Here is a 23,421-nt window from a genome sequence, read left to right on the forward strand (position 1 = left end):
TTTTCGAATGGGTGCCTCAACTGTGTCATTAATCGTTCGAGAAGTAGTGGAAGTTATCTGGGACACATTCCAAGCAGTCCATATGAAAGTTCCTTCAGAAAAAGATTTTGAAAATATTGCGAAAGAATTTTATGAAAGGTGGAACTTTCCTAATTGTCTGGGAGCCATTGATGGCAAACACATTCGAATAAAATGTCCCCATCACTCTGGAAGTATGTATTATAATTACAAAAATTTTTTTTCAATTGTTTTGCAAGCTGTTGCTGATGCTAATTATAAATTCACAATAATTGATGTCGGTGGATATGGAAAGCAGAGTGATGGAGGTTCATTCCGATCTTCATCGCTTTTTCATCTAATGGAAAATAAACGTCTTCACATACCTGAGGATGCTATGTTACCTTCATATCCAATAGCTGTACCTTATGTTTTCATTGGGGATGAAGCTTATCCTTTATTGAATAATTTAATGAGACCATTCAATAGGAGGAATTTAGATGTCGAGAAAGAATATTTCAATATGCGACTCTCACGAGCCAGACGTGTAGTCGAATGTGCATTTGGAATTATAAGTGCCAAGTTTCGGATTCTCTGGAAACCAATGGAAACATCTCCAGAGTCGGCAGATAAGATCATCAAATGCATATGCATTTTGCACAACATAATTATCGACAAGGAAGGAATTTCTATTGATGATGAAGAATTTTCATCAAAATCGAATAAATTTGGGACACAGCGCGAAAATAACAGACCAACTGCCACTGCTTCTCTGATTAGGGATACTTTTAAACATTATGTATGTCGAAATAAAATATAAATTAATTACTTGTTAGTTTCATTTCATCCGACACGGCATCCCATAACTTGTCCAGAACATATCTGTTATGATGTTGAGCATCTCTTTGATCCCACAAAGCACTTTTCACATATATTGAACTTATAAACGCTTCAATATCCATTTTTATTTATTATTGCGCAGCAGCGCGGCGATGAACGAAAACAAACTTCCCCGATCGCGCCTCTATCCTCGCTTAACCGCCTAGCGCAACCGCAGTCGGGATCGCTGCACTATGTGCTACCCTATTAGAATACATTCGTTTGAATTCGCCTCTATCCTCTCTACTATCCTCTTCGCTCCTCTTGGTCGCTTCACTATGTTCCTAGCCTTAGATGTTTAATAGATTCGGGTAGTATGACTTGTTTCATCACGGAAAAGGCAGTAAGACGTCTGAACTTGCGTAAAGTTCCTAATTCTGTTGAGGTCAGAGGATTGGGATCCATGAATACTAAATTGAGTGGTGGATCAGTGTCACTATCATTGAAACCAGTAATGTCAAATAATCCGATTTTATTTACTGATGCTATAGTTATTGATAAAATTTGTGAAAATTTACCTGTACATCCAGTTTGTACTAATTCATGGAATCATATTCGTAATTTACCCCTAGCTGATCCATCATTTCATCGTCCCGGTGCTATAGATTTGCTCCTGGGAGCAGAAATCTTTTCTCGAATTATTTTGTCCGACTGCATTACCGCTAATGATAATCAACCCGTGGCTATGAATACTGTATTCGGGTATATTTTACTTGGTAAAACCAATAATAGTTTTCCGCATCCGGTTTCATCTTTTTTCATAAATTCACTCGAAAATGTGCACGACTGTGACATACAAAAATTTTGGGAAGCGGAAACTCTCCCCGAGGCCGAACCTTTTAGTCAGGAAGAAGTTGATTGTGAAAGACATTTTCTTGAAAAGGTATCTCGCGCCGATGACGGAAAATTTGTTGTCTCTTTGCCTTTCTTTGAAAATTCAACGCCACAGTTCATGAATATGCGTGATTTCGCTTTATCTCGATTTTACTCTCTTGAACGTCGTCTATTGAAGAATCCGCAGTTGCATATACAATACAAAGAATTTATGATGGATTATCTTAAATCACACCATATGGAAGTTATTCCTGCCGATGAAATACCGTCGAATTCGTACTATTTAGTTCATCATTGCGTACTAAAACCTGAAAGCATCTCAACCAAATTGCGAGTTGTTTTTAACGGATTTTATAAATTTAACTCTCAAAAAACCCTTAACGATCATCTAATGACAGGTCCAAAATTGCAACCCGATATTTCCAAAATAATAACTAGTTTTCGTCTTTTTCTATTTGTTATATGCTGTGATATACGCCAAATGTATCGTATGATTTGGGTGGACTCTGCTCATTGTGATTTTCAGAGAATTCTCTTTCGCTTTTCACCGAATGATAAAGTACAAGACTTTCGTTTGAGAACAGTCACTTATGGCCTACGATCGAGCCCATATTTAGCACTTCGCGTTTTGCGCAAACTCGCAGAAGATGAAAAATCGAATCATCCACATGCCGCCGAAATTATTTCAAATAATTCCTATATCGATGATTTTATATTTAGTGCACCCACCATTGAAGACGCTCGCATACTGCGCGATGATTTAATTTCTTTATTAGACAAAGCTGGGTTTCTATTGCGTAAGTTTTGTAGTAATGAACCATCACTTCTGACTGATTTACCAGCATCGCATTTGTCTGTTGACTCACTATCATTCGATAATGGGTCACAACCATTTTCATTAAAAGTTTTGGGATTGAATTGGAATCCCAGCAGTGATTACTTTAGTTTTTTCTGCAAACCCATTGATGACTCATCATGTACGAAAAGGATTATGCTCTCTGAGTTAGCAAAAGTGTATGATCCCCTCGGATTTGTTGCACCTACGATTTTTCTCGCAAAAAACCTAATCCAACAACTTTGGATATCAAAAATTGATTGGGATGAAACGCCGCCCCCTGACATTATTCGTGTCTGGCAACAATATAAATCGGAACTACCGTTACCCTCTGAGTTGAAAATTCCACGCCTTATTATTCCAACTGAGATCTCCGGTTACGAGATCCATGGGTTTTGCGACGCTGGTGAGAGGGGATACGCATGCGTCATTTATTTGAGGGCGCTGAATGATTTTTCGATTTCTACTAATTTTTTATGTGCAAAATCTAAACTTGCGCCTTTAAAGAAGATAACTATTCCTCGCCTCGAACTTTGCGCTGCCGTCTTATTGAGCAAATTGATGAAATTTACTGTCAAAATTTTGGAACCAACCATACATATAAAGAAAGTGGTCTCTTGGTCAGATTCGCAAATCGTGCTTCATTGGCTAAACGGCGAATCTACTCGTTGGAAACCGTTCGTGGCCAATCGTGTTTTGTTTGTACAAACAAATTTACCACAAAATTCATGGTATTATATTAATACAGAAAATAATCCCGCAGACATCGCTTCCCGAGGTGTACTACCTTCTCGTCTTCTCTCTGTAAGTTGGTGGTTTACCGGTCCACCACTGTTGCAAGAACGCGAGATATCAAGTTTCATTCCGACCTCTTCCTTTTCATATCCAGTGGAGGAGCAGCGTAAATTAGTTCTGTTAAGCGTCCCCAATGATGAAAATTTAGTTGACAATTTGCTAGAAAGATTCTCGTCATTCAATACCTTGTTACGTGTTACAACGTATGTTTTGCGATTTATAAATAATGTAAGGAATCGGACCGTCAAATTTATTGATAGTCTGTCATCCAGTGAGATGTACTCCGCTCTTTTGTTGCTTGTCAAGTTCACCCAACATAAGTATTTTGCTCAGGAATATGAAGGCAGAAGGTTTCCGTTTCCTCTTCGAAAATTGCACGCATTCATTGATTCTGAGGGTGTTTTACGAGTGGGAGGACGAATCAGACACGCTCATCTGCCACATGACGCGAAGTTTCCGATGCTCCTGCCGCGTCAGAGCCGCTTAACTTTTTTGATCATAGATCATTTCCATAAAATCTATTTGCATGCTGGGTGCCGCACCACCCAATACTTAATCTCTCAAAAATTCTGGATTCTAGCTAGCAAACGCGCCATCAATTCAGCAATTTCAAAATGCGTTCGTTGCTGGAAAGTTGCTCCTAAACCTTATCAACCCCCTATGGCTTCACTACCTGAAAATCGAGTTACGCAAGCTAAACCATTTCTTAATTCTGCAGTTGATTTCGGAGGTCCTTATTACATAACTTTGACCCGTCATCGTGGTGTCAAAGCTTGCAAAGCTTATATATGTGTTTTTGTATGCCTTGTTACAAAAGCTGTGCATTTAGAGCTGGCTAGCGATCTATCGTCGGAGACGTTTCTTTCTGCCTTGCAGCGTTTCATTGCAAGAAGAGGAAGAATTCAGACCATTTTTTGTGACAACGCCACTAACTTCGTCGAAGCAAGTAAACAATTAAAGCTGATGCAAACTGCAGCTCAACAAGAATTTATCAATTTTAAGTTTTCACCACCCTCTGGTCCCCATTTCAACGGACTAGCAGAGGCAGGTATCAAATCCGTGAAACTCCAAGTTGGCGATCAAGTGCTTTCGTACGAAGAATTCAACACCATTTTGACGTTGGTCGAATCCAGTTTGAATTCGCGTCCACTGACACCGCTGTCCTCAGACATTGAAAATGTTGATATTTTGACGCCCGGACACTTTCTCATGATGGAACCGCCATCTGCAGTTCCCACTCCAGAGTTTTCTGAAATACCTCTAAACCGTTTATCGAGATGGCAACTTCTACAACGCATTCATCAAGATTTTTGGCGTCGTTGGCGTCAAGAGTATTTACATACGCTTCAACAGCGTTCCAAGTGGCTAGACCCACTTTCACCCCCTAAAATTGGCACAATGGTCTTAATAAAAGACGATAATTTTCCACCAGGCAAATGGAATTTAGGAAGAATCCTTGATTTGCACCCTGGTGACGATAAAGTTGCTCGCGTCGCCACCATTAAAACCTCTACAGGCTTACTAAAGCGCCCGCTTGTAAAACTTTGCCCACTTTCCAGTGAGCCATCTTAGAGATAGTTGCATCAAATATGTTATTTTTTTTTGTTTTTTTTTGCTTAATTTCTTATTTTGTATGAAGTGATTTTCTATTGCGCATCTGCGATCAACGATCAAATTTTTTGTTTTTTTTTCTCTAACTCAAATTGAACTAATTTTTTTTTCTTTTTAAGTAGTTTCAAAATTCATTCTTCATTTTACCGGGGCAGGATGTTGGAGAAACAAACCTAGATTTTCATAATACGCATTAAATCATGTGGTATCAGGAATTTAGTTCGTTATCCCCCCTCACCAAAAAGACAATTCGTCAGTCATGAAAGACAATCGCTATAATATACATGTATCGCCGCTTATATTTTTTCTGCTTTCATTCTCGCTTTTGCTTTACTATCGTAATTTCGCTGAAACTAGTGAAAGTGCTGTGCTGCTGTGCACAATAGGAATTCAACTCTGAGTTACTATAGACTTGAGGAAGAATCAAATCACCCTCTATCACCCTTGAATATTTGGAACTGCACCATCCAGGTAAGACTTCTGATACCATCGCTTTTCAAATACAGTCCACTTTATCTCTCAGCTTAAGAGCTATCGTTTTCGCTAACAATATATATATTCAAAATGTTTCAGTGATAACTCCTCAAAGACGAAAAGCAGTCTAAGTGAACAAGACAAGTAAGTTATTATGATCTCTACAATATTTTATTGAAATCTCACAAATGAATTATTTTTCAATTGAAAACTCTTCAATTGAGGATTTTTATTGTGTGTGACCAGTCAATAAAATATCAAATATTTGTGGCGTTTTGGATGTAATATTCATTAATCATTCTGAATTTTCTAGAACATTGTGGGTATCAAGTTATAATATAAGAGAGTACAAGATGAGAATAAACTGGAGCAGAAAAATTCTTCATCAACACTCTCAGCATCAGAATGTGAAAATGAAACAAGTAGTGGAGTTTCTTGAACCGAATGAGGATAAAATGTCCACAAAAAAGAGGTTATATTTAGTTCATATCAAATCAAAATAAATTAGGAGATGCGTGAACAATGTATTTCAACTTTTCAAGTGCTTGTTCACTGAACAGATCGCTCGTATCATTTCGTCACAATGTTTTGGAGACCACATATATACCTATATACAGTTATGTGGTCTCCAAAGGTACGATTCATGAACGAGTGCTCAAAAACTCCTTATTTCACGTGGGTGCTTTTTCAATTTCTGTTTGAACAATACTCAGCTTTACTCAATTCATTACAGAAAAAGGGAATACAATGGAGATTTGTCTAGTAGTGACTTCTCAACTCCAGAGAAAAGAAGGAGTCTTGAAAATGTGAAGACAGTGATTTATCAGCAAAGGACATAAATACGTTCCTTAAGAACAAAGAATGTAAGGAGAACTTTCAATGGGAGTCTTCCTCATTTAGGAACAATTTCTAAATGGCATCAGGCTGTCGATGGAAGTCCAGAGTTCACCGAAGAGGCTTTGATAGCTATCACTTAAAAAAAATGACTCCACTGATCCTGTTATTTGCAATTTGGTAATGGATGAAATGTCTCTCAGACGTCAAATAGAGTGGACAGAAAAAAAATTCACTGAGTATATTGATGTAGGTACTAATCTCGATTCTGGTAATTTACCGGAAGCGAGGGAGGTTTTAGTATGCTTGTGTGCATCCACAACTCTTGGAAAATACCCATGGGATATTTCCTGCTCAACGGCCTCTCAACAACTGAAAAGGATGAGCTGAAAAATACCTAGAATTTATCAGTGAAACCTTGATCTTCACTTGATGATTTCAAAAGGAATTAAATGACAGTTATTCTATTTCAATCTTTAATTATTCAAATAACAATTGTTTTGCCACATAGTATGCAGGGTGATTCACCGGAATGGCCTATTAGACGTTTATGTAAAACTGATCATAATTTTGAGCTGAAAATTTGGATTTGGGGTTTGAGACAATCATCTTCCTCCCTAAAATATTTTCAGATCTCTACAACTTCCGGTTATACCGGAAACAGATTACTACTTCATCATTTCAAATAGCACACCCAGTATATTATAGCATCATTAGATAGCTTTTTTGATGACAATTTCGGCAAGATGCCATACCTTGGGTAAAAAATCAACGCTTTATGAGTTATTGGGATTCTATTAAAAAAAATGGTGCCATTTGAAATGAGGAAGTAGTAGTCTGTTTCCGGTAAAACCAGAACTTGTAGAGATCTGAATATATTTTAGGGAGAGAGATCATTGTCTCAAACCCCAATATGCAAATTTTCAGCTCAATATTATGAATATGATTTTCCATTAACATCTAATAGGCCATCCCGGTGAATCACCCTGTATAGCTTCTTCAGATTTGACATTTTTGAATTGAAGTTATTCAAAAATGTAAAATCTGAAGAAGCTGTGTAGAACAACAACAATAATAATAATATTAAAAATCATTTTTAATTTCTTTTTAAAAAGTTTGTTCATCAGTTTTCTCCCAGTGTACATTAGCGAATATTCAAACTTTGTAGATTTATGTACATCAAAAATGTAATCATTTGATCCTCTGGTTAGGTAAGGATGAAAATCTGAATTTTTAGGATACTGGAGAAATGAAAACCTTCATCCAATGTACACTGTTTCCCCAAAGAACAACATTATAATTCAAATGAGTAAATGACTGAGGACTAGTGAATGATAGACTGTCAAGAGAGTCTGCATGTCATAAAGCCGTTTCAGCTTATTTAATACATGGTAACCGACACTGAGCCTGCCCCATATGTGGTCACAATGATCTTTTCAGTTTACCATCCCATCAATACACAATCCCAAAAAAGTTTTTTCTTCCGTCAAGTTAACTGTAGGCAAGTTTATGCTCACATTTTCATCGAGACAATGCAGGTCAAATGAAATGATGATACCTACTTAGTAGCGCAAAAAACGTTTTTTGATGATGTGTTTTTCAAATACTTTTCACTACCACAAATTGTAAAGTGAAATTGCCCTTCCGAAACCCAGTTGGAAATTAGTTCTTTCCAAAGCTTCAAAGTAATGAGGACCGAAAAATGATTATTCTTCACATTTGTGAATTATTTTCAATAAAATTGTGTTGAAAGGTAATTTTTTTCTGAATAGCAATTAATGTCGCGGAACAAGTGATTTAAAACCGCACGTCCATGCACATGCCCATGCCAAAGAAAGATTTTATGCGATGTTGCCAAAACTGGAGTTTGAAAAATGAGATCCGATCTTTTATCTTTGTTCCACTCATTGTAGAGACTTTCAAAGTGGGAGACAAAACAAAATAACATTTCACAAGGGAATGATCTGTCTCTCTGATAGATAGTCTATAGTATATTGTGCAACAAGTGGAGAAAGTCCTACTTTTCTCGCGAGTGTGGAAGTTTGTGGTGATAATATTTCCCACAGTATGAGCAATACATAGTTTTGCAATTGATTAAGCTGTAAAGAATACGCTACTTTCCATAGCAATTGTAGGAAAAGGTATATCCTAAAACAAGTTGCAGAATGGGTTCCTATTCCAAGACGAATGCGAAAACGAGCGACGAAAGAGCGAGTTTTCGAAAGCATGATTACCTTCTGCAACGAGTATTAGACGATATTTTCTCTATTTCAGTCGAGTTTTGTGGAATATGGTCGAAATTCAATGAAAAATTCAGATTATATATCCTAGTGACTTTTGTATTGTATCTTGGCAGTTGGTGTGACTGTTACGAAAATTGACACATTACGAAAATTGAATATATTTTTTAGTTTGGAATTCTTTATTCAGCAATCAAATACAATAAAAAAAAGAATCTATAAGGTAAAGTGATGAAAAATTAAAAGGTGATAAAAAAATAAAAAACAAAAAAATTGATTAAAAAGACTGTTGCAGGTTGATGCCCCTTAGCATCACCTGGTCATACTTGTTAATTCGATTGGCCATATTTTCTTTAATCGTTTGTTGTTCATAGGAATGATCATGGGTTGCATCAGATCGTTTTGGTGGGCTTCTAATTTCTGATGGTAGGTTTCAGATCTGCTTCGGATTGTCTCTTGAATATTTGGGATGTTTAGATCCTTGTGCAGCGTATGGTTTGTAACAAACCAAGGAGCACCGACCATCGTCGAAGAATTTTTGACTGACATCTTTGTATAATGTGAATATTTGACTTAGACGCACAGCCCCAAAGTTCAATTCCATACGTCCAAATGGGTTTGATGACACACTTATACAGGAGGATCTTGTTTTCAATGGAAAGTCTAGATTTATTTCAAATTAGCCATTGCAATTCTTTCATTTTGATTTCCATTTGTTTCTTCTTTTTCATTATATGGTGTTTCCAGGTTAATTTTTGGTCAAGATGCATACCTAGGTATTTGACCGAATTTGTTTTTGGTATGGGCACATTGTTCATTGAGACTGGGGGGCATCTTATCTTAGTATATGAGTGGTTAATGCCATTCATAACGAAAAAATCTAAAAGGTCTGGGATTTTCTGTGGGTCTGTAGGCCTATATGTTGGACTACCTGAGCTAGCAAATGTGAATTTGCATGATTAAATTGCTTTTAACACTTCTCTGCCTTTGGTTGTTGTTAATCTTGAGCCGAATTTAATATTTTTACTATTATAATCTCCGCTTGCAATAAATCTGTTGCCAAGGGTTTTGAAATATGTTCTTTCAGGTTATACTTAGATGGACAATAGACGGCTGATATGGTCAGAGTAAGCGGTAAGGATTTTACCTGAATTGTTGTTGCTTGTAAATTATCTTCCTGGAACTTCAGTTCTTGGTGGTGTTTAATTGTATTTTCAACTAGTATGGCTCTTCCTCCATGTGCTCTTCCGTCTGGATGATTAGTACTGTATGTACTATAGTTATGAATATTGAAATATGTTTTTTCTGTGAAATGCGTTTCGCCTATCAAAAAGATATCAATATAATTGTTAGCGAGGAATGTTGACACTTCATCTTAATGCTGGACCAGTCCATTGGCGTTCCATAATGCTATTCTTAAAAATTTACTCATTAGTGAACCAATTTATTTATGACTGTTGAGAGCATGTTCATCACCATGTTATTCTGTTGAATTAATTCGTTGAACATGCTTTTGAATTCATCAAAAAATGTTGACAAAAGATACTCACTGAATCAGAATCTTTACCTTTTCCATTTTTTGTTGCCTCAGAATATGATTTATTTTGATGAGTTTTTTCTTCGTTTCTTTTTCCTGCATTTTTGTTATAAGTCTTCTCATTATTTGCAAGTCTATAATGGGAGTGTCAGTGTTTTAGCCCTTTTTGAATTATTATAATGTTAAGTTTTGGCAATGTCGCGGATTCTGGGAAATCGAGACGTATGTTTTGTTAGATTAGTAATGAGATGTATCGATTGTCGGAAAGAAGTTGTTAGTTTTCGGTGTTTAATGAAACGGTTTTGATTACATTCACGGACATTTTAAATACATTAGGATTACAGTTCATTAGAAGGTAAGTTTGCATTGTATAAGTCCCATTTTGATCCATTTCAATCCTTATACCCTGTTCCTTTACATCCTTATACAGTGCGGTGCTGTGTGGAAGCAGAGAGCAGTTTATATTGGTAAGATTATTATAACCTCATTTTTATTGGTTCAAATATGAAAAATGCAACATTTTTTGGTTCTTCGAGCACGGGATATTTGAACTTTAATTCAAGTTTCATTTTCATTTATTTTGGTTTCAATAGGTATACAGAGTTTCGGAACTCATTTTCATTTCATTCTCAATCGTATTTGGTAATATTCATTCGATTTATTTTGTTCGTTCATAAGGTATTGAGCGAAGTAAAAACGTGCGGTAGTTTTTTGTATTTTTTCAGCGGCCGTCTTATACGATTCGGGTCCCAGAGGTAGCGTTGTTGCCAAGCGTACACAAAAGTATTCAATTTACCGTTGAGACTCGTGGGGTTAGTTTTCGAGTATTCTGCGCACTTGACTTTCAACACAATGGGTGGAACGTCAACTGAACGGAAAATGAAGATGCTTATTGCTAAGAAAGAATCTTTATTTTCGATACTTTATTTTATTGGATTTGTCGAAATCATTAACAACTGAAGTAGCTAAAACTAAATTTTTAACAATGGTCATTTCAATTAATTCAACAAAGAATGACCTACTGAAAATAATAGACGATATAACAGAGCTCAGTTTTGAAATTAATGATGAGTTCTAACCAGACTTCAATATATTTAGAACGATTGATGAAATGTGTTGTCACATTCAAGTTTCAGCTGTTAAGTTGGAACGAGAACAAATTCAGAAAGATTAATGTTGAACCTCAGGGAAGTTCGGGATTGATACGTAATCTTCCTACACTACCGAAGATTGAATTGCCGGAATTTTCGGGAAATATTAGAGAATGGGAAACCTTTTATTCAATATTCAAAAGTTTGATACATGAAAACAAGTTACTTACGGATACTGATAAAGTGAATTATTTAGTGGGTCGTTTGAAAGGATCTGCGTTGACTATTTGTTCTTCATTAGCTCCTACTGGAGAAAATTATGAAATCATCTGGAATTCGCTTCTGAAAAAATATCAGGATAATAGCGCTCTTGCAACTAATTATCTATGCCAAATTTTAGAGTTCAAATCGATACAGCGTGAGTCATCTAAGGGTCTCAATATATTTTTGGAAAAATTTGATTGTGCGGTACAGGCTTTGAAGAAGCTTAAATTAGATGATATGTCGAACTTCATTTTAATGCATCAGGCCCTTTCTAAGCTTGATTCTGATTCGGTGAGATCGTTTGAAATAACTATTAGGGGTAATGGGATACCTACCTATGAAAATGTGATTAAGTTTGTGAAGGAACAATCTAAAATTTTGGCTGTAAATCAGCAATCAAGCTCTAGTAGCGGTGATAGCTATAAAACTCGTAATTCGAAATCCTTTTTTGTACATCAAAATAATTCTTGCGTAGAAATGGATCGGTCGAATATATGTATTTTTTGTAATCGGAAAAATCATTTGTTGAGTAGATGTGATAAATTTAAACAACTGTCGCCATCTAAACGATATGCTACAGTACGGGATGACAACTGGTGCTACAATTGCTTATCGCCAAATCACGGGGTAAGAGAATGTCCTTCAGACAAATTATGTTCAGAGTGTTCCAGAAAACACCACTTCCTATTACATTTGGGACGTTTACAGGGTGAATTGGAAAAATATCCAAATTCGAAATCGGATTCGAATACAAATACGTTGGTTTCAACAAATAACAATTTTTGTGCTACTGCTTTGGGCGATCGGGATACTTATACGGTTTTATTGTCAACGGTTGTGGTGAATGTTTTAAACGGTTCGGGTGGCTTGAAAACACCTAGGTTTTTAGTAAATAGTGGCAGTCAGGTTAACTTACTCATTTATAGGTGTTGTAAGAAATTAGGATTGAAGTTTTCACAATGTTCAACGTCAATTCATGGGGTTGGATCTAATTCAAATTCAATTGAAGGTTTTACAAGTATTATTGTTTCGTCTAGGTATGATTTAACTAAGAAATATTCGATTGAGGCATTTTTAGTAGATAAAATTACGGATAAACTTCCAATAGCCAAAATTGATCGCGGTGTTTTGAAAATTTTGGAAATATCCAATTGGCAGATGATCAATTTGACGAACCGGCTGAAGTTGATGGCATTATGGGGGCGGATCTTTTTGCGGTTATTGTGGGTAATTCGGTACCATCAGCATCGGGATTTCCAGTGGCGGTACAAACGGTATTTGGTCATATGATTATGGGAAAGGTTCGTAAGTTAGAGTCAAAGGGGGAGTTCGGTGTATTCTTTAGTTTAGGGGAAGAGTGCAGGTTAAATGACTTGGTTTGTAAATTTTGGGACATGGAACAAGTTCCAAAGAATATTTTGCCGGACCCAGCTGAAGAAATATGCGAAAATTTGTTTTCTACATCTTTTAGTAGAGATTATGAGGGACGTTTCACGGTAGCGCTTCTTTTTAAGAATTCTCCGAACACTTTGGGTAATTCTAAGACAACGGCATTGATTCGGCTCTATTCATTAGAAAGAAGGTTGGCGAAATTTCCGGAGTTTCGTTTGAGTTATAATGAGATAATGAAAGAAGCAATTCAGTTATGTTATATGCATTTAGTTGAGGATGAATATTTGAGTGATTCAGAACCTGCGTATTACATTCCTCATCATGCTATTTTTAAGCAAGGTAGTTCGAGTACACCAATTCGTGTGGTTTTAGATGCTAGTACATCATCCGATAATGATGTTTCGTTGAACGACATTTTACATGGTGGTCCAAAACTACAAACTGATCTATTTTCTTTATTGCTGAATTTTAGGTTGTTTCGAATAGCGATTACAGCGGATATTCGACGAATTTGTATAGTGGTCTTCTAACTATCTCGATATATTGAAGTTAATTCCTAAAGATCAACAACTTGTTAATGCGGTAACATTTAAAACAGACACAAAAATTTTGGGTATGTACTGGAACCCGGAGACTGATTATTTAAGATTTTTCTTTCAAGTTCCAGATTCAGAAATGTACGAAGCGTATAATATTGTCCACTGTGGCTCGATGTTATGAGATCCATTGGGACTGCTTGCATCATTTATATTACACTTAAAACTTTTAATAAAGCAATTGTGGAAACGGACTTTTGGGTAGGGATGATGATGTAACGGAGGATAGATCGAAAAGTTGGTCAATATTGAGAAAAGAATGGCCGATACTTGATCATTTTCAGTTTGCACGACATTCTGGTGTTGTGACAACGTCTCCTATTATGTTGATTGCTTTTGCAGATGCGAGTAAAGATGGATACGGTGCAGTTGTTTACGTGAGAACAATCGGAAATGATGGTAAAATCGTTGTCAATTTATTAGGTGCAAAATCTAAAGTATCCCCGACTAAATTAATTACAATTCCTAGATTGGAATTAGCTGCGGTTGAACTTTTATCCCAATTAGTAAAACGTGTTACAGAAGAGTATGAAAAACGAATTATCATCTCGAAAATAATAGCCTTTTCAGATTCTTCGACGGTTATTCAATGGTTGAATACTGTATTTCTGAAAGACATATATGTGGCGAATCAGGTATGCCAGATAAAAGAAAATAGTCCAAAAGCACAATGGTTTCACATTTCTGGAGCAACAAATCCCGCTGATATTTTGTCTAGAGGTTGTATTCCGTCACAATTAATTGATAATCCTTTATGGATGTCCGGTCCAATTTGGTTACAATCTTCAGACAGAGAGTGGCCTATCACTAGGGAGACTTGTTTATGAGATTCTGAAGAAAAAAAAGAGCAAACTGGGTGTTATGTATCTATTCAAAATGTAGCGAATGAATCGTTTTAAACAATGTTTTCGAGAGTTTCGTCGTGGATTTCTATTTTGCGGATTACGGTTTGGGTACTTAGATTTTTGAAGAAGCTTTCCAAGAGAAAATTCATTATAGCCGATGATTTGAAAAGAGCAGAGATCGTATTGATAAAAATTATTCAGAAAAAAGCATTCGGATCGGAAATAAGGTTATTGAATTCAGAAAAAGAGATCTATGGAAAATTACGCAAATTGACTCCTTTCATCCAAGATGGAGTTCTCAGGGTGAGGGGGCGATTAGAAAATTCTTCGCTCAAGTTTACTAGCCAACACCCTATTCTACTTCCAGGCAAAGATCCTTTCACAGTAAAATTAATTCAATACTATCATAGAATAAGTCTGGTTCATTTCTGGAAGCATTGTTGAGACAAAAATATTGGATAGTGGGTGGTCGTAATGTTATACGACAGCAGATACATGCCTGTAATCATTGTTTTAGGGTGAAGCCCAGAAATAATTATCCTCTGATGGCGAATTTGCCTGCTTCTAGAGTGAATCCAACAAAAGTGTTTTTTCAAACAGGGGTAGATTACTTTGGACCGTTCGAAATATCACTCGGTAAAGATAGAAAAACTCAAGTATATAAGGGATATGTTTGTTTGTTTATATGTATGAGCGTAAAAGCAGTTCATTTGGAACTCGTCAGTTCCTTATCTACAGATCATTTTTTGCAAGCCTTCAAACGGTTTCTATCTCGAAGGGGTACTTGTAATGTTCTGTATTCAGATAGGGGCACTAACTTTGTGGGTGCTTAAAAAGTTCTTCGCGAAATTAATGAATTTATTAACTCGGATCAATTTATAACTTCTTTCCAAAATGAATTAGCTTTGAATGGTATTGAGTGGAAATTTAATACGGCCGGGGCACCCCACATGGGCGGTTTGTGAGAAAGCAACGTTAAATCGGCTAAGAATCTGATCTATAAGGTAATAGGTACTCAGATACTAACTTTTGAAGAGTTCAGCACTCTTCTTACGCAGGTTGAAGCTTTATTGAATTCACGTCCTCTTTGTCGTCTATCATCAGATTCAAGTGCACCGGAAGCATTAACACCTTCACATTTTTTGACAATGTCACCATTAAAATGTATTCCATCGCATGATTTGTCGGATATCAAGTTGAATAGGCTTGATCGTTTTCAACTGATTGACCGGATGGTTCAGGATTTCTGGAAGCGCTGGAAATTAGAGTATCTAGCGACCTTACCTACAAACGCGGGAGAAATGACATTTGAAATGCTCAAATATTGAAGTTGGCACGGTAGTCATATTAAAGTGTGAAAATTCGCCACCACTGCATTGGCCATTGGCGTTGGTCACAGCGGTCCATCCCGGAAAAGATGGTATAGTCCGTAATGTAATGCTGAAAACGAGTAAAAGTACACGACCTGTAGTAAAGGTATGTCCTTTACCGACCCAGTAGTCAGAAGAGTTGACTACTATATATATATATATTTTTTGGTAGGTTAATTTTTTGTTTCTTTTTTTGGTGATTTTTTTTCTAAGAGGGGATGATTTTGACAAGTTCATTCATGAAAGGTTTTTGATTTCAAATTGTCTGAAATTGAGTTTTCAGGGCGGGGGGTATGTTTCAGCCCTTTTTGAATTCTAATTATAATGTTATGTTTTGGCAACGTCGCGGATTCTGGGAAATCGAGACTTATGTTTTGTCAGATTAGTAATGAGATGTATCGGTTGTCGGAAAAAAAAGTTAAAAGTTTGTTAGTATAAAGTTTTCGGTGTTTAATGAAACGGTTTTGATTATATTCACGGACATTTTAAATATATTAGAATTACAGTTCATTAGAAGGTCAGTTTGCATTGTATAAGTTCCATTTTGTTCCATTTCAATCCTTATACCCTGTTTCTTTACATCTTTATACAGTGAGGTGCTGTGTGGAAGCAGAGAGCAGTTTATATTGGTAAGATTATTATAACCTCATTTTTATTGGTTCAAATAGGAAAAATGCAACAGTCAGGATGTGGGTTTTTGCGTTGGGATGGCGCACTTGTTTTGCTATTCTCTTGTTTATTGAGGTTCTGATAAAATTCACACCCTTTGTAGTTTGCCGTGTGATTTTTTCCACATAATACACAACTGGCAGGGGTATCTTTTGATTTTTTACAGATTATAGAATTATGATTTCCGCTGCATTTTACACAAGCGAATGGTCTGCTGCAATATGACTTTGAATTACCCTACAATTGGCACCTTGTACATTGTATTATGAAATTTTTCGATTTGTGCGGAGGTTCGATTCTAATGAAAACGTTTTGCAATCTGTCAATACTGTAAATATCTTTGTTGTTATCTGATGGTGTCAAATCAACAAAGAATAGATTGAGTGGTTCATTAGAACGCCGGCTTCTTGCATTCATAATGTTTCTGACTTTGTGTCCTTACTTATCCAATTCTATAGATATGTCACTGGTTGGAATTGAATGGTGGAGGTTTTTTTATCACTACACGATACGACCTTTCTTGTTTCAGTTGGTAAGTGTGATGAATAATATCTTGTTCATTTAAGAATTTGGTGATTATTCTGTAGTAATCTGGAGTATCACAATTAATTTTGATAACATTATTTTTCAGACTTCTTGTGGTATAATTTTTTTCACTTATACAGGTAGCGAGTTTCGTGGCCATCTGAAGGTAATTTAATACTCCATATATAAATATAGGAGGAGGTTTTATCACTTTCGGAGTTGATTTATTTATGTTTTCTACGACGTTCAATACACTAAAACTGTTGGATGTTGCGGTTGGTTCATCTGAATCATCTTGTGATGTTTTTCTTCTTTTAATACCTTTCACAATTTGCCATGGATTTTCATGGGTATTCTCACACGAGATATCCATTTTTTTTAGTATATGGAGAGTTTGAGTTTCCTCAACTCCTTTTTTTTATTTTGATTCACTTTAAACCTTCGTCACTATCACTATCCATAGAATCAAATGTACGGAGAAATTCACTACAGGTAAAACTTTTAGGAGCTCAGAAGGACAGGTCCATTCGCCTCGGAGTTCACAGGTTGAATGAGAATTTGAATATGAATCGTACGTTATGAGCCGTATTTAGGTACTATTGCGCCTGTGGCAATAACTTAGACAGGGCCCTCCATTTTCAAAAATTTTATTTTCATCCATTTAATTTTCGTTAAAATTTCAAAATAATACACAATTTTATACAGGGTGAATATGAATAGTACCTACCTAGCGAAAAATCCAGGGAGCAATTCCTTGTCACAAAATAGGGGGTCTTTCATATAAACATTTTTTGTGAGCCCTCCCCCTGCTTAGTTACAGCTGCCTAAAGAGGGCGCCCGAAAAGTTGTTTTTAATTTGTGAAAAGTTTATAATTGTTGTTTTTTGTAACATTTATTTTATATTTATAACAATTCTAAATTAAAATATCATTTTGACATCCACCTTTTGGATAAATTTGAGGTCGAATATAATTCTGACCCCCACAACTCAGTCGTATTATTTGTTGAATTTTTTTTTCCCAAAAACCGAGAATATTAGCAGAAAATTACAAGATACCTTATTTGTTGAGAATGGATCGAAAATTAATTTTCTTATTGTAAAAGATGAATAAAGAAAAAGTTATTGCCAAACAAGTTGGTGAGGTGGCTTTTTCTATACCTTGGAATCATAGAGGAACACAGTTTTGAATGCCTTCTCGAATGAAAAAATCGAAAACTATTTTGCGAGTGCCATCTTTGTGGGAATATTAATAAGCGGGAAGGGGCTCAAAGAAGTGTTTATATGGAGGAGCCACCCATTTCTTTGACAAGGAATCACCCCATTTATTTTTTTCGCAACGATTCATAAACAACCTCTACATATTTATTTATTTTTATTGAAACCATTGAATTACATATAACATATATATAATGGTGAGATATAACTCCAGATTATCCAAGAAAACGAATCGTTATAAAATTGTATCAAAGAAAAAGAAGACGACTTTACACAAAAATAGTTGGTACCGTTTGTCGACGAAATATCGACAAGCTTGATGAAGCACAAAAAACTCTTGAGAATAGCGTTAAGCCAACATGCCGATGCGCGACCGTAATATTTATGATTGGATAAGATTATGGCACGCTTGAACATAGCCATATTTATATTATTTATTACCTTAAATTAAAGAACCATAGTCCTCTAACTGTATAGGACTGGCAGGATCGCCATGTGATGTACCCAGCTAGAATAGGTTGGGTCAATCGTTATACAGTTGAAGGAATGGTTAATTAATATTCTCCAGACTCATCAAAGGGTATTTATTTCTTACTGCACACTGTACTGATCACAGATGAAAACTCACATGATGTAATTCAAGAATGTGAGCATCAAATGAATGAATTACAGATTACTCTTGAATAAGATCATTCTTACTACTTTATGTATCTAGCGACATGATATATATTTACTATTTATATTATATTCACAACCTTGCGAGTTGATAAATACAACACGATCGACAAGGGTAAACATAGTAAATATATTTATATTTTAAGATGGTGTTTGGTTATATGGACCTTGTCGTCTCAAGTATGAAAATATACAGGTTCTTCATACTGATACATACTACACCTTCCCTCTTTGAGAGAAAAAAATTTTCTATACAAATATAAAATTTTGTTTTGACTCATCTATAGCTTAATATCTATATATACATAATAGGTTACATAATCTCAATGGATCTTACATCTAAAAGGATTAATACAGTATTTTCCTAATTAAATATTCACATCAGTCTCTTAATTCTAGCACTGTTTAGTAATTATTACTTGTTATGAGAAATACGGTTTCACTCTGTTCTTGTGTACTTCTTTGAGTTTGTTCTTGTCCGTTTTCACAATAATGTTCGGGTTTCACACTTCAACTATTTCGTAGGAACCGTTAAATAGGGGGTCAAGTTTATTGTCAATGTTTTTATTATTCGAGAGCACCTTATCTCCTAATTTATAGTTTATTTTATTACATTTTTTGTCGAAAATCTCTTTTCTCTTCAATTTGGCCTTCACCAAGTTTTCTCTAGCATCTTTCCATGCCGTTTGCAACCTATATTTTAGTTCAAGATGATAGTTATCGAAATTGCAGATTGGATCTACTGGCTGTTTAAATTTTGTGGAAATCTACTAGGTTTTCCGAAAACTAATTCGTAAGGAGTATAGCGAGTTGAAGAGTTCACGGTATTGTTGTATGAAAAGCACCAATACGGAACCCAATTACTCCAGTTGTTACTTTCCTTAGTTGCGTGCATACGGAGAAAAGCTCCTAAGTGTTTATGCGTGTTTCGTGGTGATAAGCTGTTGAATTGAAACGCTTAATTTTGAGTAAATCACACGATTCACTAAATATTCTTGATAAGAATTCAGTGCCTTGGTCTGTAACAACTTCAGATGGAATACCATACCTTAAAACAAAGTTTTGAATGAAAGATTTTGAAACTGTTTCTGCTTCTTTGTTTGGTAGTGGGTAACATTCTACGAATTTGGTTAAGTCGCATTGAATTGTGAGTACATATTTATTATTCTCAATATCAGTAGGTAATGGACCTACGAGATCTAGAAAAATTTTGTGAAAGGCAGATGAAGCTGTGGTAGTGACTGTCAAAGGTTCTTTCCTAGGTAAGGAATGTTTATGACGTTGACAATCATCACACTTCTTTACAAATTTTTCAACATCAGATCTTAAGCCATTCCAAAAATACTCTCTTTTGATATTGTTAAACATGCGTTCGATATCTGCATGTCCACCGGTTGGAAGCATGTGAAAATCGTTCAGAATTATTTGCCTTAATTCTCTGTCTTCGATTCGCGTTACATCTCGTATTATTTTAATCTTTAGGGATGTTCCTAGAATTTCATTCTTATAATTTGTCAACATATTCAAAAATTCTTTATTACTAGCTAGCTTTATGAGGTACAATTCTAATATATTATTTTCTGCGCATATTTTTTCCAGTTTCCTCAACGATGTACCTAAGTCGTACGCTGATCGGATGTTCTGGTTAATGAAAATAATTTGTGAATTCACATTATATACATATTAAATTTTCATTGTAAACCTCTAAATGTTGATTTTTCAAATTACGAAATTCTTTTTCTGAAAGTGGTCTCAACTCAACACTTTTTGTTGGACGTTTTAAAACTTCGACAACAACAGGGTGATCAATCCTTTTGCCATCGGAGGCATTCGTCTAATGTTAGTGGAACCTACTTCATTTTGACGTTCTTCCGAATCTATTTTAATACGCGATAAGGCATCTGCTGTAACATTTTCTGAACCTTTTACATATTGAACCGTGAAATTATATTCTTCTAAAATCAAATGGAATTTGGTTAATCTACTAGAAGGATTAGTCATATTGAAGAGATATTATTATTGTTTTATTGATTTTGTTATTGTTTTTGAAATGATTAATGAACTGGCGACCGCGACCTTGCCCGTGATCATTTTTCGCTGCATTGTAATTCTGCTTGCTGCGGTCACGACCTCGATTTGAATGGTCAAAATTTCCTTTCGCTAAGCATTTTTCGAGATTTTGAAAGTGAATTTGTTAGGCTTGTTTGGTGAGGTTTGCTTTGAGAAAATTTGGATCCGACTTGACAATTCCATTTAATTTATTTAATTTATATTTTAACTTGACTAAAAAAAAAATTTTTTTTTGAATTAATTGATTCTATCGGCCCGTTCCCTACGTTCATCACGTAACTCGGCAAATAGTTCATCACTATCCATGGAGAATCAGACATAACAAGGACGAAGCTACATTTTTCTTACGGTTTCATACCAAATCTTGATGGCTTCTCCTGATCTTCTTCTCGATGGCCCATTCGACTTTCCAATATGCAACAGGAAGGCTCCATCTCCCAGGATGTCTGGTACTGACAGGGACTTGGCTGCAATTTCTGAAGTGGCTGCACTATTCCCTGTTTGGGCAATGATTATCTCTTCTTTTTTGGATTGTCCTGATCCCATCTTGGATTGGTGGTTGAACTAGGATTTTCTACTGAAGTCACATACCCAAATGTTGATAAGAACCATAGTCCTCTAACTGTATAGGACTGGCAGGATCGCCATGTGATGTACCCAGCTAGGGTAGGTTCGGTCCATCACTATACAGTTGAAGGAATGGTTAATTAATACTCTCCAGACTCATCAAAGGGTATTTATTTCTTACTGCACACTGTACTGATCACAGATGAAAACTCACATGATGTAATTCAAGAATGTGAGCATCAAATGAATGAATTACAGACTACTCTTGAATAAGATCATTCTTACTACTTTATGTATCTAGCGACATGATATATATTTACTATTTATATTATATATTCACAACAACCTTGCGAGTTGATAAATACAACACGATGGACAAGGGTAAACATAGTAAATATATTTATATATTGAGATGGTGTTTGGTTATACGGACCTTGTCGTCTCAAGTATGAAAATATACAGGTTCTTCATACTGATACATACTACAGGAAGCATTGTTGAGACAAAAATATTGGATAGTGGGTGGTCGTAATGTTATACGACAGCAGATACATGCCTGTAATCATTGTTTTAGGGTGAAGCCCAGAAATAATTATCCTCTGATGGCGAATTTGCCTGCTTCTAGAGTGAATCCAACAAAAGTGTTTTCTCAAACGGGGGTAGATTACTTTGGACCGTTCGAAATATCACTCGGTAAAAATAGAAAAACTCAAGTATATAAGGGATATGTTTGTTTGTTTATATGTATGAGCGTAAAAGCAGTTCATTTGGAACTCGTCAGTTCCTTATCTACAGATCATTTTTTGCAAGCCTTCAAACGGTTTCTATCTAGAAGGGGTACTTGTAATGTTCTGTATTCAGATAGGGGCACTAACTTTGTGGGTGCTTAAAAAGTTCTTCGCGAAATTAATGAATTTATTAACTCGGATCAATTTATACCTTCTTTTCAAAATGAATCCCTCGGGGGAACCTGAAACTCCTAGAGGGCGTGTCCCCACGTGGCGGATAGGGGGAAGCTCCAACCGATTCAGAAATGAATCGGCGAGTAAAATGGAAATAAAATACCTTCCGTGGACCAACAGGTGGGGTAGATAGGACTCCTTAGCTGTAAAGAAAGCAACCTATCTAAGAGAAGGAGACTCCAAAATTAAACCCTGGCCCTTCAGGTTGGAGGTTGGATCGTTAGGCCAGCAACCTACATCTGTGAAAAATTTCAAAACGCTAAAAAACCCAATAAAAATAAGCCTCGGATATCGGACTGGAATTTTGGTAAACGACCACAGCAGCGAAACTGGACAGTTAATTTTGCAACATGGAATATTCAAGGAATACGCAATAAACAACAGGAAATTATACAAGAATGTTTGAAACGGAAAATAGATTTTATAGTTCTCTCGGAGACTAAAAAGAAAGGAAATGGAACGGAAAATCTAAGAGAATATATACACTCATGGGCGCCCGCAGGGGGGGGCCAGGGGGGGCCATGGCCCCCCCTGAGATTTTGATAACCTCATTTTTCAGCACAACACCCTCAATATTACTTTCTCAATCCAAAGGGCAAGGAAAAAAGGAAGGTAATGGATTCACAAAAATTTTCCAGTTTTCAATGGAATTACTATAAAGACATCCATAATATGCTATACACATATCCATAATCCGCAGAGGTATTTTTTTCAATTGAAAACTTTTTTAGACGCGTTGAGCACTTCTTGGGTGAAGAAAAATCGTGGAACCGAACGCAATCCACGCGTGTCAATTAAAAAAAAACATCTTAACTCTCCTTTTGTCTTTAATAGATGAATGTAAGAAAAAAACTATTGGAGAAAATCGAAAAAAAAATTTACAGATTATAAAAACAAAAGTTTTTTGCGGAACTGACGATATGCCTATACGAGAGAGCAACAAGAACTCTGGAAATTTTAGTGATCTTTTGAAATTCAGAGTAGACGTTGGAGATAAAGATTTAGAGATCCATTCATTCAACGCAGCTGGTTTGAATTTGGACAAACTTGTAGCACAAGGTTATGATGGAGGCTCAACAATGGCTGGTGAAATTCTCAGGGTTCAAAATATCACAAGAGACAAGTACAAGATAGCAATTCATT

General features: G+C 35.9%; 1 protein-coding gene across 1 annotated transcript in view; it reads right to left on the minus strand.

Annotated features, from left to right (window-relative positions):
* Window positions 1–23,421, minus strand: part of LOC123683500 (N-sulphoglucosamine sulphohydrolase) — a 145,559-nt gene that overhangs the window by 87,788 nt on the left and 34,350 nt on the right. The gene's annotated exons all lie outside the window — the stretch shown is intronic.

The sequence above is a fragment of the Harmonia axyridis genome, chromosome 6 (assembly GCF_914767665.1).
Source record: "Harmonia axyridis chromosome 6, icHarAxyr1.1, whole genome shotgun sequence".
Lineage (NCBI taxonomy): Eukaryota > Metazoa > Arthropoda > Insecta > Coleoptera > Coccinellidae > Harmonia > Harmonia axyridis.